The following is a 14,562-nucleotide window of genomic DNA, read 5'->3' on the forward strand; positions in this document are numbered from 1 at the left end:
CCTTTTAGTATGTTTGAAAAACGAAATTTTTAGACTGTATTTTTGGGATGTTACAAATCTTATGGGGAGGGACCATTTTTGTCATTATGGAATGAAGTTTCAAGGGTGTCGGGTATATAACCCATCCCATAACCCTAACCCTAAGGAAAAGGATGCAGCCGCCACCACCACCCTTATGTCTCCCCCACCGGCGCCGCCACCATGCCGTTTCCGATTAGCAAACGACGACAAGGACCACCAGACTTCCGCCATCCTTTATTCTTCCTTTCGTTTCTGCCGTCGGTAACCGCAGCTGCTGCCGTCGTCGCTCGTGACCCTCTAGCCGCCTCCTTACCAGTTAAAGTCGGAGTAGACCACCAAGGGAGCCACCGTCGACCTTCATTCTTCCCCCACGTCGGGATGGCTCAAGATCGTTGTGGAGTGGTGGACTACGATTGTCACTGTTGCATCCGCTGCCACCATTTCTTCTTCTTCTTTTCTTTCCGTTAGCCGCCACCAATCGCCATGACCATCGCTGATGTCGCTGCCAATCGTTTTGTTGTCGTCGCCATACGCCACCAGGTGGGTGGATGGGTCCTTTTGCAAACAAAAAAACGTGTGTGTGTAATTCTGCTATGAGTGTGTGTTGTGTGGGGGGTTGTTTGGCCGGAATTCGCGAGAAGAGCCACTACCACCACCGTGAGGTGGTGGCTGCCACCTTGTACCATCGTCGGCCACCACAAGGGTGGTTGTGTGTGTGTGTTTATCTTATTGTGTGTGTAAGTGTTTATTTTAGGATATTGGGTTGTATAATTGTAATAAGTGACCGGAATAATCAAGAAATTCATAGCCACCACCATGAGGTGGTGGCTGCCGCCACCAGCCACCGTGTTGGGTGGCAGTGTGCTTTTGCTTGTGTTTAGATTGCTTTTGGGTTGCTTGGATATAATTGGACTAGAACCAAAACCACCACCGTGAGGTGGTGGCCGCCGCCGTGAGCCGCCATTGACCACCACTACCCGAGGTGGTAGTGGGTGGTGCCCGACTTATTTAACCCTAGTTGGCCTAATGAAACCGTAATTGATCTAAAGACTTAGCTTTTGGGCCTAATTGGTGTATTTTGGGTTGGAAACCCTATTTAGGGTTTAGAAAACCCTAATCTTGGAGATTTTAATTTGGACTTATCGGGACCTGCGTTTTAGGCCGTTGGAATTGAATTGTGAATTTCACCAATCACACCGTATGATTTATCTAGTAGAGTGATGGACTTAATGTATTAAGTACTTAACGGGTTAAGTGATAAAACACTTAACCCTAATCCTCATTTTATGTGAAAACCCTAAGTTGGGCCTTACTATTGGGTTTTGGTGATTGGACTATTGATGGGCTATCCAATAACAAGTATATGGACTAGAATATTTGAATAGGCTTTAGGGTAAGGCCCATGTGAGGGTTTGGGCCCAATTTGGATAATTGGGCCATAGGTGGGCCATAATTGGGCCTTGATGATTATGAGATATTGGACCAATAGAATGCCAAATGTTTGGACTGGAATAAATAGTTGGGCCTTAGGGTAAGACCATGTAAAGGTTTGGCCCCAATTTGGAAAATTGGGCCATATGTTGGGCCTTGATTCATAGTTTGACTTTTCGGCCTTTGGATTGGGCCTTGAGTTGGAATCAAGCTAAGATGGGGGTAAAGTAGTCTTTTACCCCAAGCATGGACTTTTGGTTATATGTTGGAACCCAATTATTAATTGGGTATTGTTTTGATGTTGACAGTTCGGGAACCTGTCATCCAGCAGCCAAGGTTTTGTCCGCGGGACTTCAGCAGTGAGAGGTGAGTTACCTTCCAGTAGAAGTGGGTCTAAGGCCACAATGTCGGCCCACTAGTAGGAGTTGTTAGTTAGATGATTGTCTTCGTGATAATTGTCTGGTGTGCCACTATCTGTTATGCTTTATGTGCTAGTATGTTATGTTGTTATGTGGTAGTGGTAGGGGTGAAATAGTCCCCAGTTACCGGTTGAAATATACAGAAGGGCCACCACCCAGCTATGCTAGCTAGTTACCGGTTGAAAGATACCGAAGGGGAGGTCATCACCCAGTTATGCTAGGTAGTTACCAGTTGAAAGATACCGAAGGGGAGGCCAGCACCCAGTTATGCTAGGCAGTTACCGGTTGAAAGATACCGAAGGGCAGGCTAGTACCTAGTTATGCTAGGCAGTTACCAGTTGAATGATACCGAAGGGGAGGCCAGCACCCAATTATGCTAGGCAGCTACCGGTTGAAAGATATCGAATGGGAGTCCAGCACCCAGATATGCTAGGCATTATGTGTTTATATGGTATGTGGTATGATGGGGGAACTCACTAAGCATCGTGCTTACGGTTTTCAGATTTGGTTTCAGGTACTTCTGTAACGACCCAAAAAACGAGGGTAAAAATTTCATTTTTAATATAGTCAAAACATAGATATCATTTATTTCAACATCCAAAACATCGTTAATTAAAACATTTATTAGAGTTTATCCCAAAATCATTCAATGCGGAAAACATGGGTGTGTGCACTGCGATCAATCCGAGCCCTTCTTTTCTAAAATCAATGATACCTGAAACCAATAAACAAAACTGTAAGCACAAAGCTTACTGAGTTCCCCAGAGCATACCCCACACACAATCCACATAACACATATCATATCAGCTATAACAGTTGCATATATCACATAAGCCATGCATACAACATATAAGGAACCCCTGGAAACCCTCCAGGGTCTTACATCTATTGCCACGGGAACCCCCACGTGGTCTTATCTGCCATGGGAACCCCCACATGGTCTTCCTGCCTTACAAGTCATAATGCAAACTATACATACAAACATATGAGCTAAACATACAAACATATAAGGATGCCCTGGAAACCTTCCAAGGTCTTACACCGGGTGCCACGGTAACCCCCATGTGGTCTTAGCTGTAACGCCCGCAGATCCGGGCTAGTCAATTTAGAGATAATAGGGGTCGAAAACGACTTTTTGACAAAAGATTATTTAGAATAAATAATCTTAACCAAGTTGTAGAATACGTCTCAAGGGTTCCGTACATATAAAGAACGTTGAAATCCGAGTTATAACGAAGAAGTTATGGTCCGTCGAAGTTTTACGGCAAAACCGGCACGACACCGGGAGGCGTAAATAGTGAATTTATGATGGAGGACTTTTTAGCCTTAGAAATCTAAACAAAAGTTGTAGTATACGTTAAACCGAGAACATACAAAAAAAGAACGCCCAAATCTGACTTCGTATGAGGAAGTTATGAATTTTCTAAGATTTGGCTTATCAGTGCACAACCCGAAACTCGAATTTTAGATCGAGCGGTTTTTGACCTATGCGGCCTAAATGAGAATTGAAGATCTCATTAATAGGAACTCAACGGAAAAAAGACAGACGAAAACAGAGTCCGTATGTAGAAGTTATGAATTTTACGCGAACTTTTAACAGTATAATCTCCTCGTACTGTTAAATTTAAGATCGGTCGAGAATTAGCCGACGAAGTCAAAATGAAAGTTGTAGATCTTATTTTTACCTACGCGTGGATATAAAGAACGTCAAAAACGGAGGTCGTATGTGAAAGTTACGGATTTTAGGAGTCGGAAGTGTGCTGTGCGAAAATGGGTGATGTGGCACAATCTTGGCCATTGCTTTCTCCCCACGTCTTGCCAATAGATGGTGACATGTGGCACCAAGTTCAGCCATTTTTCACCCTATAAATAAAACCTCTCCCACCCTCATTTTCTTCACACCTTTCCCATTCTTTCTTCTCTTTACTCTCTCTCTAGAACCTCTCTCTAGCCCCGAAACCCCCCGAAAAGCCTAGGGAACCTCCCTAGCACGAGGCGGAAGCCCCGGAGTGTTCGACGGCTCCGAGAAGAAGAGCTTTTCGGCTCGGGAACGCTGCTCCAAGCAAAGCCCGGTTTTCTATAAAACTCGCTGAAAGTGAGCTATGCCTACGCTATTTTTAATATATCGTTTATTTAATTATAGTAACGTTATTAGGAACTTTTAATAATTACCTGGGCTATTATTATGGGTTATATAAGTATTGTTTAACGCTTATATAATAGTAATAATAGCTAGACTATTAATTAGTCTCGGCGAATAACAGACTAAACTCTAGTGGTAATAATACTAGGTTTCGTCGAAGGAAATTATTTTTAAGAAGCGAAGCGCTGTCTGAGTTCGGATTCACCACCTTTTCAAGTGAGTGCATAGTTACTTTCATCTTACACATAGATATGAAGTATTTTATATAAATTACGTGGTATGTGTGCATATTATTTGAATACTTGCTTTCTATGCTGGATGAACGATTTTATACATGTTTTAAATAATTTAAAATGTATATGTAGTTATATCTACGAATATGTTGGGTAAAACATGGGTAGATGAATGATGAGAGATGAATGATGAGAGATGAAAGATGATATGAGTGAACATTGGCAGCTATAGACTTAGTGCCTAACAAATAACATCGGCAGCTATGGACTTAGTGCCTATAGAATAAACATTGGTAGCTATGGACTTAGTACCTGTTAAATAAACGTTGGTAGCTATGGATTTAGTACCTATTAGCTGAACACCGGTAGCTATGGATTTAGTACCCGATGAATGAACTTTAGCAACTATGGAATTAGTGCTTTACGACAAGCATTGGCAGCTATGGACTTAGTGCCTATCATATAAACCCTGGAAGCAATGGGCTTCGAAATGAACGAATGCAGAATAGATGATTCTTAGGGTAGATCCTTAAGAGTAAGGAAGATAATAGGGATGGGTAATTGGGTTGACTGTTTGATGTTTAAACATAATAATTAAATTATTGTGGGTTGAAAACCCTATGTACTCACCAGGTTTCCCAACCTGACCCACTCAAGCTTATTTGTATCACAGGTGTCGATATGAAGCTACTTTACACTGAGGGATTTAAAAGAGATGTAGATCACTAGTGTAAATGAATGTAAGTTCTGTTTATGCTTATGTTTCTGTATTGACGATGACATCCCAAATGTTTTAAAATGGATAAAAATACATTTCTTCGGAAATGCTTTGATAACGTATTTATCATGTTTTTCTGGGAACAAATTCCGCAACATTTTTATTAAAAGAGGTACTCTGATTTTTATAAAGCATAAACAAAATCGGTCTTTTCTGGCCGTGAAAAATGGGGATGTCACAGTTGGTATCAGAGCATTAGTTTAAGCGAACTAGGAATATGGATTTATTTCTAGACTTAAACTTAGAATGCTAAGCAAGGATTGTGAGGAGTGTGTCTAATAAAATTTAGGTAAAGCACCTGAATAGACACAAGCACTAGCTAATTTAGGGAAAAATGCCTAACATGTTTTTATGTGCTAAATGATTTATGATATGCATTGTATGATCGGATCTATGGTCTGTTGTTGACCGGATCTGGAAACTTTATGTGTTCAGATTTCTAAACGTTTAATTACGGTATTAGAACTGACATATAACTTTTCAGAGAAATAGGGAGAATTACACGTCGATCGTAAATAAAATCTTTCCTATCTTAATTCTCGTCATTGCACACCGAACGTCTGATTTGGTATATAGATCGAAATGGCAAGAACCCGTAGTGGAGCCGGGAATGCAAATGGGAACAGGATTCAACCACCAGTGATTGAACAAATACCTGTTGTAGCAGATGCTCCTGAGCCATTACAATGGCCGGAGTACAAGCCATGATACGAGCTATGTTGGCTGAACAACGGGAAGAGATGAGGCAAATGTTGCATGAAAATAGTGACGAACCTACAATGCCAGTTGAACAGCCCGAATTGAACGATGGGCAGTCAGAAGGAGGGAACTACAGTGGGACCGTTGGTCAAGCCAACCCACCAATAGTTCGAAAAAACAACCAGTATGACGGAGTAGAGAGGAATGGATGCAAGTACAAGGATTTTCTGACTTGCAAGCCATCGACTTTCACTGGAAAGGAAGATCCGATCGGAGTCATGGATTGGATCTCGGAGATGGAGTTAGCTTTCATGATGTGTGGTTGCAGAGGCAAGTAACATACCACCTTTGCAGTACGTCAATTCCGAGGAGGTGTTGTGCGCTGGTGGAATACCCTGGGGAAGACTCTGAGCCCCAATGAACCCCTGCAACTGACATGGGCAGAGTTTTTGGTGCAGTTCAAATGCAAGTACTGCTCAGCCCAAAACCTGCTCGAGCTAGAGAACCAGTTCCTGACCTTGAAGAAAGGAAGCATGTCAATTGATGAATACACCAACAACTTCACAGAGAAGATGGAGTTCGCCTTGCGTCTTGTTCCGGATGATCTGACGAAAATCGACAAGTACACAAAGGGACTTCCATGGGAGTACGCGGTGACAGTGCATCAGGCACCTACTCTGGAGGCAGATATCTGGGCTGCCAAGTCTGTGGAGGATATGATTAAGGGAAGAGCTGCCAACAAGATTGAGGTTGGCGAAAAGAGGAAGTTTGAGGGGTCTACGAGGCCCAATAAGAAGATCAAGTCTGGTTCAAAGGAGTTTAGCGGAGGAGGAAACAAAGTGAAATGGTGCGAGAAGTGCAAGAAGAAGCACTTCGGGAAATGTAGCGAGGAAGTGACTTGCTACAAGTGTGGGAAGACCGGACATTACGCCAACGAGTGCACCTCCAGCAAAAGGGTGTGTTAGGAATGCCGTGAAGAAGGGCACGTTGCTAAGGATTGCCCGAAGAAGAAAGAGGCGGCAAGAACAAACATTCCACCGAAACCGAAGGCAAGAGCGTTCCATATGATCCTTGATGAAGAAGATGGAAATGAAAGGGATCAGGAATGAGGATCTATGAAGTAGTCGTGTAAATAGTACCACGTGGTATAGCCTATTAGAGGCATAGTATAGGTTGAACTTGAACACCTATGTAATCGTTTCAAGGAATAATATAAAACCTTCGTTTTGTTATCTAATGTGTCAAGTTGTTATGTGATTTTCTTGTATGGTGACTTGGGTGAACTGCGAGACAATACTTGGGACGAGTATGAGTAGGTGTGAAAGGTAGTAGAGGCCTATACTACCGGAAGCACAGGACTCACGCTTGGATCAGGGAAAGTCACAAGGTTACCAAGAAGCTGGTAATTGATACCGTTTTATTCAAATATGTCGTTACCATCGTTTCGGTAATGACTAAGAGGATGATTGTTATTCCGACCCTAGTGGTCATATCGAATTGAGTCCGACTACGATAAGTATGTTACGTGGTTCAGAGAACCAAGTTTGATGTAGCATCTGACTTAAGTCGGAAGATTGAAATAAAAGATAATCAAAGCGATCGGTAGAGGTATAGCGATAGTTGCTTGTAGCTAGAAATGCTACCTTTTAAGATGTGAGTAGAACATGAAGAAATGTATAGTCTGTTCTGGAAGACTCTAAGAGACCTGAGTCTAAGCGTGGGAACATACGATGACAAGTCATTAGAATATGACACATCGGTCCATTTTAGTAATAAAATAACTTATCTTAAGTTTGTTAAGAAGAAGAAGAAGCAGTCTCCAGTAAGGATCGAGATTGTGACTTGAAGGTCATAATTTGGAGTCTAACGTGAGATAGGGAGCAAGTGCAAGATCGAACACCGCCTGCAATCAGGAAGTCTTAGAGTTAGATATTCGTTCGAAGAAACATCAAAGTTACAGTTATTACTTAGGATGAAGAGATAACGGATGGAGTCATCATGTGAGCCCTGTTTCGTTGATGATTCTGGGACGTAATCATCCTAAGGGGGAGATAATTGTAACGCCCGCAGATCCGGGCTAGTCAATTTAGAGATAATAGGGGTCGAAAACGAAGTTTTGACAAAAGATTATTTAGGATAAATAATCTTAACCAAGTTGTAGAATACGTCTCAAGGGTTCCGTACATATAAAGAACGTTGAAATCCGAGTTATAACGAAGAAGTTATGGTCCGTCGAAGTTTTACGGCAAAACCGGCACGACACCGGGAGGCGTAAATAGTGAATTTATGATGGAGGACTTTTTAGCCTTAGAAATCTAAACAAAAGTTGTAGTATACGTTAAACCGAGAACATACAAAAAAAGAACGCCCAAATCTGACTTCGTATGAGGAAGTTATGAATTTTCTAAGATTTGGCTTAGCAGTGCACAACCCAAAACTCGAATTTTAGATCGAGCAGTTTTTGGCCTACGCGACCTAAATGAGAATTGAAGATCTCATTAATAGGAACTCAACAGTAAAAAGACAGACGAAAACAGAGTCCGTATGTAGAAGTTATGAATTTTACGCGAACTTTTAACAGTATAATCTCCTCGTACTGTTAAATTTAAGATCGGTCGAGAATTATCCGACGAAGTCAAAATGAAAGTTGTAGATCTTATTTTTACCTACGCGTGGATATAAAGAACGTCCAAAACGGAGGTAGTATGTGAAAGTTACGGATTTTAGAAGTCGGAAGTGTGCTGTGCGAAAATGGGTGATGTGGCACAATCTTGGCCATTGATTTCTCCCCACGTCTTGCCAATAGATGGTTACATGTGGCACCAAGTTCAGCCATTTTTCACCCTATAAATAGAACCTCTCCCACCCTCATTTTCTTCACACCTTTCCCATTCTTTCTTCTCTTTACTCTCTCTCTAGAACCTCTCTCTAGCCCCGAAACCCCCCGAAAAGCCTAGGGAACCTCCCTAGCACGAGGCGGAAGCCCCGGAGTGTTCGACGGCTCCGAGAAGAAGAGCTTTTCGGCTCGGGAACGCTGCTCCAAGCAAAGCCCGGTTTTCTATAAAACTCGCTGAAAGTGAGCTATGCCTACGCTATTTTTAATATATCGTTTATTTAATTATAGTAACGTTATTAGGAACTTTTAATAATTACCTGGGCTATTATTATGGGTTATATAAGTATTGTTTAACGCTTATATAATAGTAATAATAGCTAGACTATTAATTAGTCTCGGCGAATAACAGACTAAACTCTAGTGGTAATAATACTAGGTTTCGTCGAAGGAAATTATTTTTAAGAAGCGAAGCGCTGTCTGAGTTCGGATTCACCACCTTTTCAAGTGAGTGCATAGTTACTTTCATCTTACACATAGATATGAAGTATTTTATATAAATTACGTGGTATGTGTGCATATTATTTGAATACTTGCTTTCTATGCTGGATGAACGATTTTATACATGTTATAAATAATTTAAAATGTATATGTAGTTATATCTACGAATATGTTAGGTACAACATGGGTAGATGAATGATGAGAGATGAAAGATGATATGAGTGAACATTGGCAGCTATAGACTTAGTGCCTAACAAATAACATCGGCAGCTATGGACTTAGTGCCTATAGAATAAACATTGGTAGCTATGGACTTAGTACCTGTTAAATAAACGCTGGTAGCTATGGATTTAGTACCTATTAGTTGAACACCGGTAGCTATGGATTTAGTACCCGATGAATCAACTTTAGCAGCTATGGAATTAGTGCTTTACGACAAGCATTGGCAGCTATGGACTTAGTGCCTATCATATAAACCCTGGAAGCAATGGGCTTCGAAATGAACGAATGCAGGATAGATGATTCTTAGGGTAGATCCTTAAGAGTAAGGAAGATAATAGGGATGGGTAATTGGGTTGACTGTTTGATGTTTAAACATAATAATTAAATTATTGTGGGTTGAAAACCCTATGTACTCACCAGGTTTCCCAACCTGACCCACTCAAGCTTATTTGTATCACAGGTGTCGATATGAAGCTACTTTACACTGAGGGATTTAAAAGAGATGTAGATCACTAGTGTAAATGAATGTAAGTTCTGTTTATGCTTATGTTTCTGTATTGACGATGACATCCCAAATGTTTTAAAATGAATAAAAATACATTTCTTCGGAAATGCTTTGATAACGTATTTATCATGTTTTTCTGGGAACAAATTCCACAACATTTTTATTAAAAGAGGTACTCTGATTTTTATAAAGCATAAACAAAATCGGTCTTTTATGGTCGTGAAAAATAGGGATGTCACATTAGCCCACTGCCATGGGAACCCCCACATGGTCTTAGCCTGGAAAGCCATGGGAACCCCCACATGGTCTTATATCGCCTGGAAAGCCATGGGAACCCCCACATGGTCTTATATCGCCTGGAAAGCCATGGGAAGCCCCACAGGGTCTTATATCGCCTGGAAAGCCATGGGAACCCCCACATGGTCTTATATCCAACTGCCTCGGGAACCCCCGGGGTCTTCCATGCAAGTATCACAAAGACAACTAACATACCAAATACCACACAATCAACTAGCATACTGCATATATAACTATTTTCCATGGGAACCCCCGCATGGTCTTCACATAAATACATAATGTATCAATAGCACATTCGCAACAATCATCACAACTAGATAAATGGGTCGGCCTTGGTGCCTTAGACCCATTGGTATGGTGAAAAGACTCACCTCTCGAATGTTGAACTGGTAAGCTGAAGTCAAATATATCCCACACGCTGCTCCTTCTCAACTGGCTATAATCATCAAGTAATTAACTTAACACCATTTCATACATACTCTCAGATCAACCCTGGACAAGATCAAGGTCAAGGTCAAAGTTCACAGTCAAGGTCAACAGTCCATGTTGACCTCGACTCGTCGAGCATAACCATCCACTCGTCGATTTCCTTGCTTAAATCGCCAACTCGCCGAGTCACTTGAGTGAGTCGTCGAGTTCCTTAATGTTTGCGGATTCAAACTCTTAACCACAAACCCCTGGCCGTAAACTCTTTGGCCATAAACTCCTTGGCCTACTCGTCAAGTCGATTAAAGGACTCGGCGAGTTCCTTTGGTCCTTCTCATTTTCGGCCTTTTCCAGTGAGATCCAGGGTCCCAAACTTCAGATCTAGCCTTCCTAGTGTAGATGTCATGTAAAGTTGCAAACTTTACGTGTATACAAGGCCTCACATGGCCATAACACCAAAACTAGTCTTCATACAAGGTTCTTGTGCATGGAAAGAGGCTGAACTGCATAAAGGGAGAAACTTTATGCCATTGGGGGGCCTAAAGAGGTCCAGATCTGGGACCATAAGTCCAGATTCAAGCTTGACTCCATTTTTCCCAATAATGGTCATTCACTTCCAAGAAATGAGATCTAAACTACTAGAGGTCAAGGTCATGACTTTTTACCTTAGAATGGTGACCAGTACAGTGTAGATGTCGGATCCACTGTATCCCTTCTTGTTCCTTCTTCTAAATCCCTTCTTCAACACTCCAAGTTTTCTAAACCAATCTATTCTTCTCACTTAAGGGGGGTTTACGGCCGAAAACTACTTTTTGTAGGGAGATAAGGTGCTAGGGGAGGCCGCAAGGGCAGATAATGATCTTTATATAGGGGGGAAATCCCGAAATTAGGGTTTTCTCTTTACAGCTCCAACTCGCCGAGTCGGGCCTTTCGACTCGCCGAGTTGGTCCCGATCCGTTACCATGATTAAATGCCCCTACTCGACGAGTTGGACTCCCAACTCGCCGAGTCCATGCACCAAAAAGCCTGAAATTAACTAAATCAAATAATACATGGAACAGGTGTTACAAATCTCCCCCACTTGAACTAGACTTCGTCCTCGAAGTCTGCTGGTGCATAGGGTTTCGCAACTACTTTCTCATCCCTTCCTCCGTCCGCTGCTCACAAATCGGGTGTCACTCCTGTAGGGTGAAGCCTTGAGACCACATCAACCATGATGAAACTTGAGTATCCAACTCTTACCAATAACGGCAACCCGTTCTGAACCCAACTAATACCGACACCCGGCATTTCGAGGAACACAGCCGTCACCCCGATCATTCAATGACCGATAAGAAGGCAACAGGACCCAACCATACCAGACTCTCTTCAATTATGATTATCTCGGTGTTACCAACTGACTGAATTCACTTACCATAACAGGATGCCAAATGCCTATATTCGAGATACTGGATTCCTGTCCGGTTGTTGAGCTAATTAGCAACCTCACACTCGCCCCACGCGACCTCCGAACAGACCTCATCTAGCAGTCGTTGTCCTACACTACTCATGGCTCCGTCAATCCTTCTGACACCTCAATCATCATAACCTGACAACCTGTCGCCACTGAATCCAATGCAATAGTGTGTGTTATCCGAGTACGATAGTCTTTCGTCATTCTCGGTCACCTTCATCCTATCGTTTCCTGATTCCAACATGTCGTGGCCCTATTACTGATAGAACCAGTCTGAAACACATCACGATGGCGTAAGATACCATCATACCGAACCCATTCATTACCCTAGAATCCTTCATTTGATGCCCTTGGCATCCTTATGCTCCCAAATCTCATCTCACTGAAACAAAATCATGTACTGAATATGCGCGAACCCCAATTCGGAATCCTTCCCGAAATGGGTCGATACCCCGCTACTACCTCAAGATCCATAATGCTACATAACTTCCGACATCCCTTACCTTATCGATAATAGATACCCTTAGCCGGTCCCTGAGGCTACCAGTCTCGCACCCGGTCCAACCACCAGGTTCCCAAGAGATCCAATATCAGGACTACCCAGTCGTAGCCCTACTGTGACACACACTACTCATCCACATGATCCTGTCACTCAAGATCCATCCCTTGGCTCAACAGTCTCTACCCGTTCCATCCTAAATCCCCATAGCCATCCGGGCTCGCCCACGGATAATTGATCGAACAATCCTTCCGGTCCTGATTCTAATTAGGTTGTCGCCTACCCACAACCTTGCGAACTGGCCTATCTTGGCCTAAATCCTCTGAAGAATCCATGAATTCTACGGCTATTCCACATTCTTACCACACTTCCTACCTTATTCGGCTGTTAGTGAATGATACGGCTCCCCCGTAGTCTTATAACACTTCCACCCCAACACAACCGCAGCCCAATGCCTTATCCCCAATCTATCAATTCGAAATGCATACAGAGTCGAGCACGCACTCGACCAATCACCCAAACTAAACCCTATCCATGATTGGAACCCCACCTGGTTCCTTCCCCCAAATCCTGATATCTGACGTCCAGAAGGCGCAAACCACTGTTATGGAAGGTAGTATTGGGCCCGTACTACTGAAAGCATAGGATCCTTACTCGAATCAGAGGAAGTCTTGGAGAATCCAGGAAGCCGGTGGGATGAGGATTCTTAGGTATATTCGAAACTCTTGAATGTCAGTTCGGTATGGTGTTGAGCATCCAAGAATGGGATTCATATTCTGGTTCCGGCTCAAGAGCAGGACCTGGGCCGATCAATGCACGATCGCGGGAGTTCATCTCATCGGAGATTACTCGTAGAATTTTGGTATGGACCTCGGTGGTCTTTCGTTAATCCAATGAAGGGATTTTGGGAGCTCTCGATAGTTGTCTCGGGGCCTTTCGGGCCAGATTTGTTGTGGGGCAGTTAGGGGCTCACCCGGAGCCCAAAGCCTGTGGATCCTTACAATCCTTCAGGAAGGAGGATCCTATTGTTAGTTTCATGTCATCAGGATCGGAAGGGATTTATGCACCATGCTCTCATCATGATTGAAGTATCCCTGGAGTAGGTGATCAGGACTCTTTCAGATGTTGCAGGTATGTTATCTACTGCCACTTCAATGGGGATATCGGGAAATTGTGTCACATTGGGATTTTGACTGAACTTGAACAAGTTAGATCTCGGGTCGGTTTTCTGCTTTTGTCTGGGTTATCAAGGATTGTTATATGCCAATCTGCATGCCGAAAAGTCTTTAATGAATCTACGTATGGCCGTAACTTGCGGAGTGGGTTCCACGTATACCGTTATCGTTTTGTGTCTTTGTCGGGATCCGTTCAGGAGTATTGCTTAGGGGATCCTTGGTCAGGAATTAGTGGGATAGTTCTCCAGTGAAGTCAGAGTTCAGTGGTTCTATCATTTATTCGAGTATGGTCGACAATTTCCTATAGAAGAACTTTGGAGTTCAAGGCACTATCGTTTTTAGGAAAGGACTAGTAGCATGAAGATGGTGGTATCAGTTGCCGGTGTTAGATGCATAAGTGTTTGGTCATTGGATGTTCAAGAGATTTGTATTTTCGCATGGGTTGTGTTCGGTTAGAGTTCAGTGGTGCTGCGAGATTGGAAGTGGGAACGAGCATTCGTCAGCCAGGGTGAAGATTAAGGCCTCCAGTTGTCAGCATAGGAGGTGGATTGAGGTGTTAGACTGGACCATATTTCAAGAGTACTCTTCAAGATTTCAGAGGATGGGCGATCTTAGGGTTTAACTGGTAAGTGATCGCTAGCATTGGTAAGAACAGGTTGTCATCAGTGGATTATTAGGAAACAAGAAGAATAGGGAATCCTTCAATTCTCACGTGCTGTGAAGACTTAGTTGAATCTAAGTGGGGTAGAATCGATCAGGTATTCAGGAGCAGAAATTGGTGTGAAACTAGGATGAGTTTGGCATCCCCGTCAAGGGGGGAGGCGGTCGAGTGGCCGTCTTGGTTGAGGATTGGGTGAGTTGGGAGTTCAGAAAATGTTCTAACATTTGTTTCATGCTTTTCCTTGGCATCGGGTAGCAGGTTTCGGG

This window comes from Lactuca virosa, chromosome 3 (genome assembly GCF_052849685.1).
Source record: "Lactuca virosa cultivar CGN04683 chromosome 3, Lactuca_virosa_CGN04683_v6, whole genome shotgun sequence".
Taxonomy (NCBI): Eukaryota; Viridiplantae; Streptophyta; class Magnoliopsida; order Asterales; family Asteraceae; genus Lactuca; species Lactuca virosa.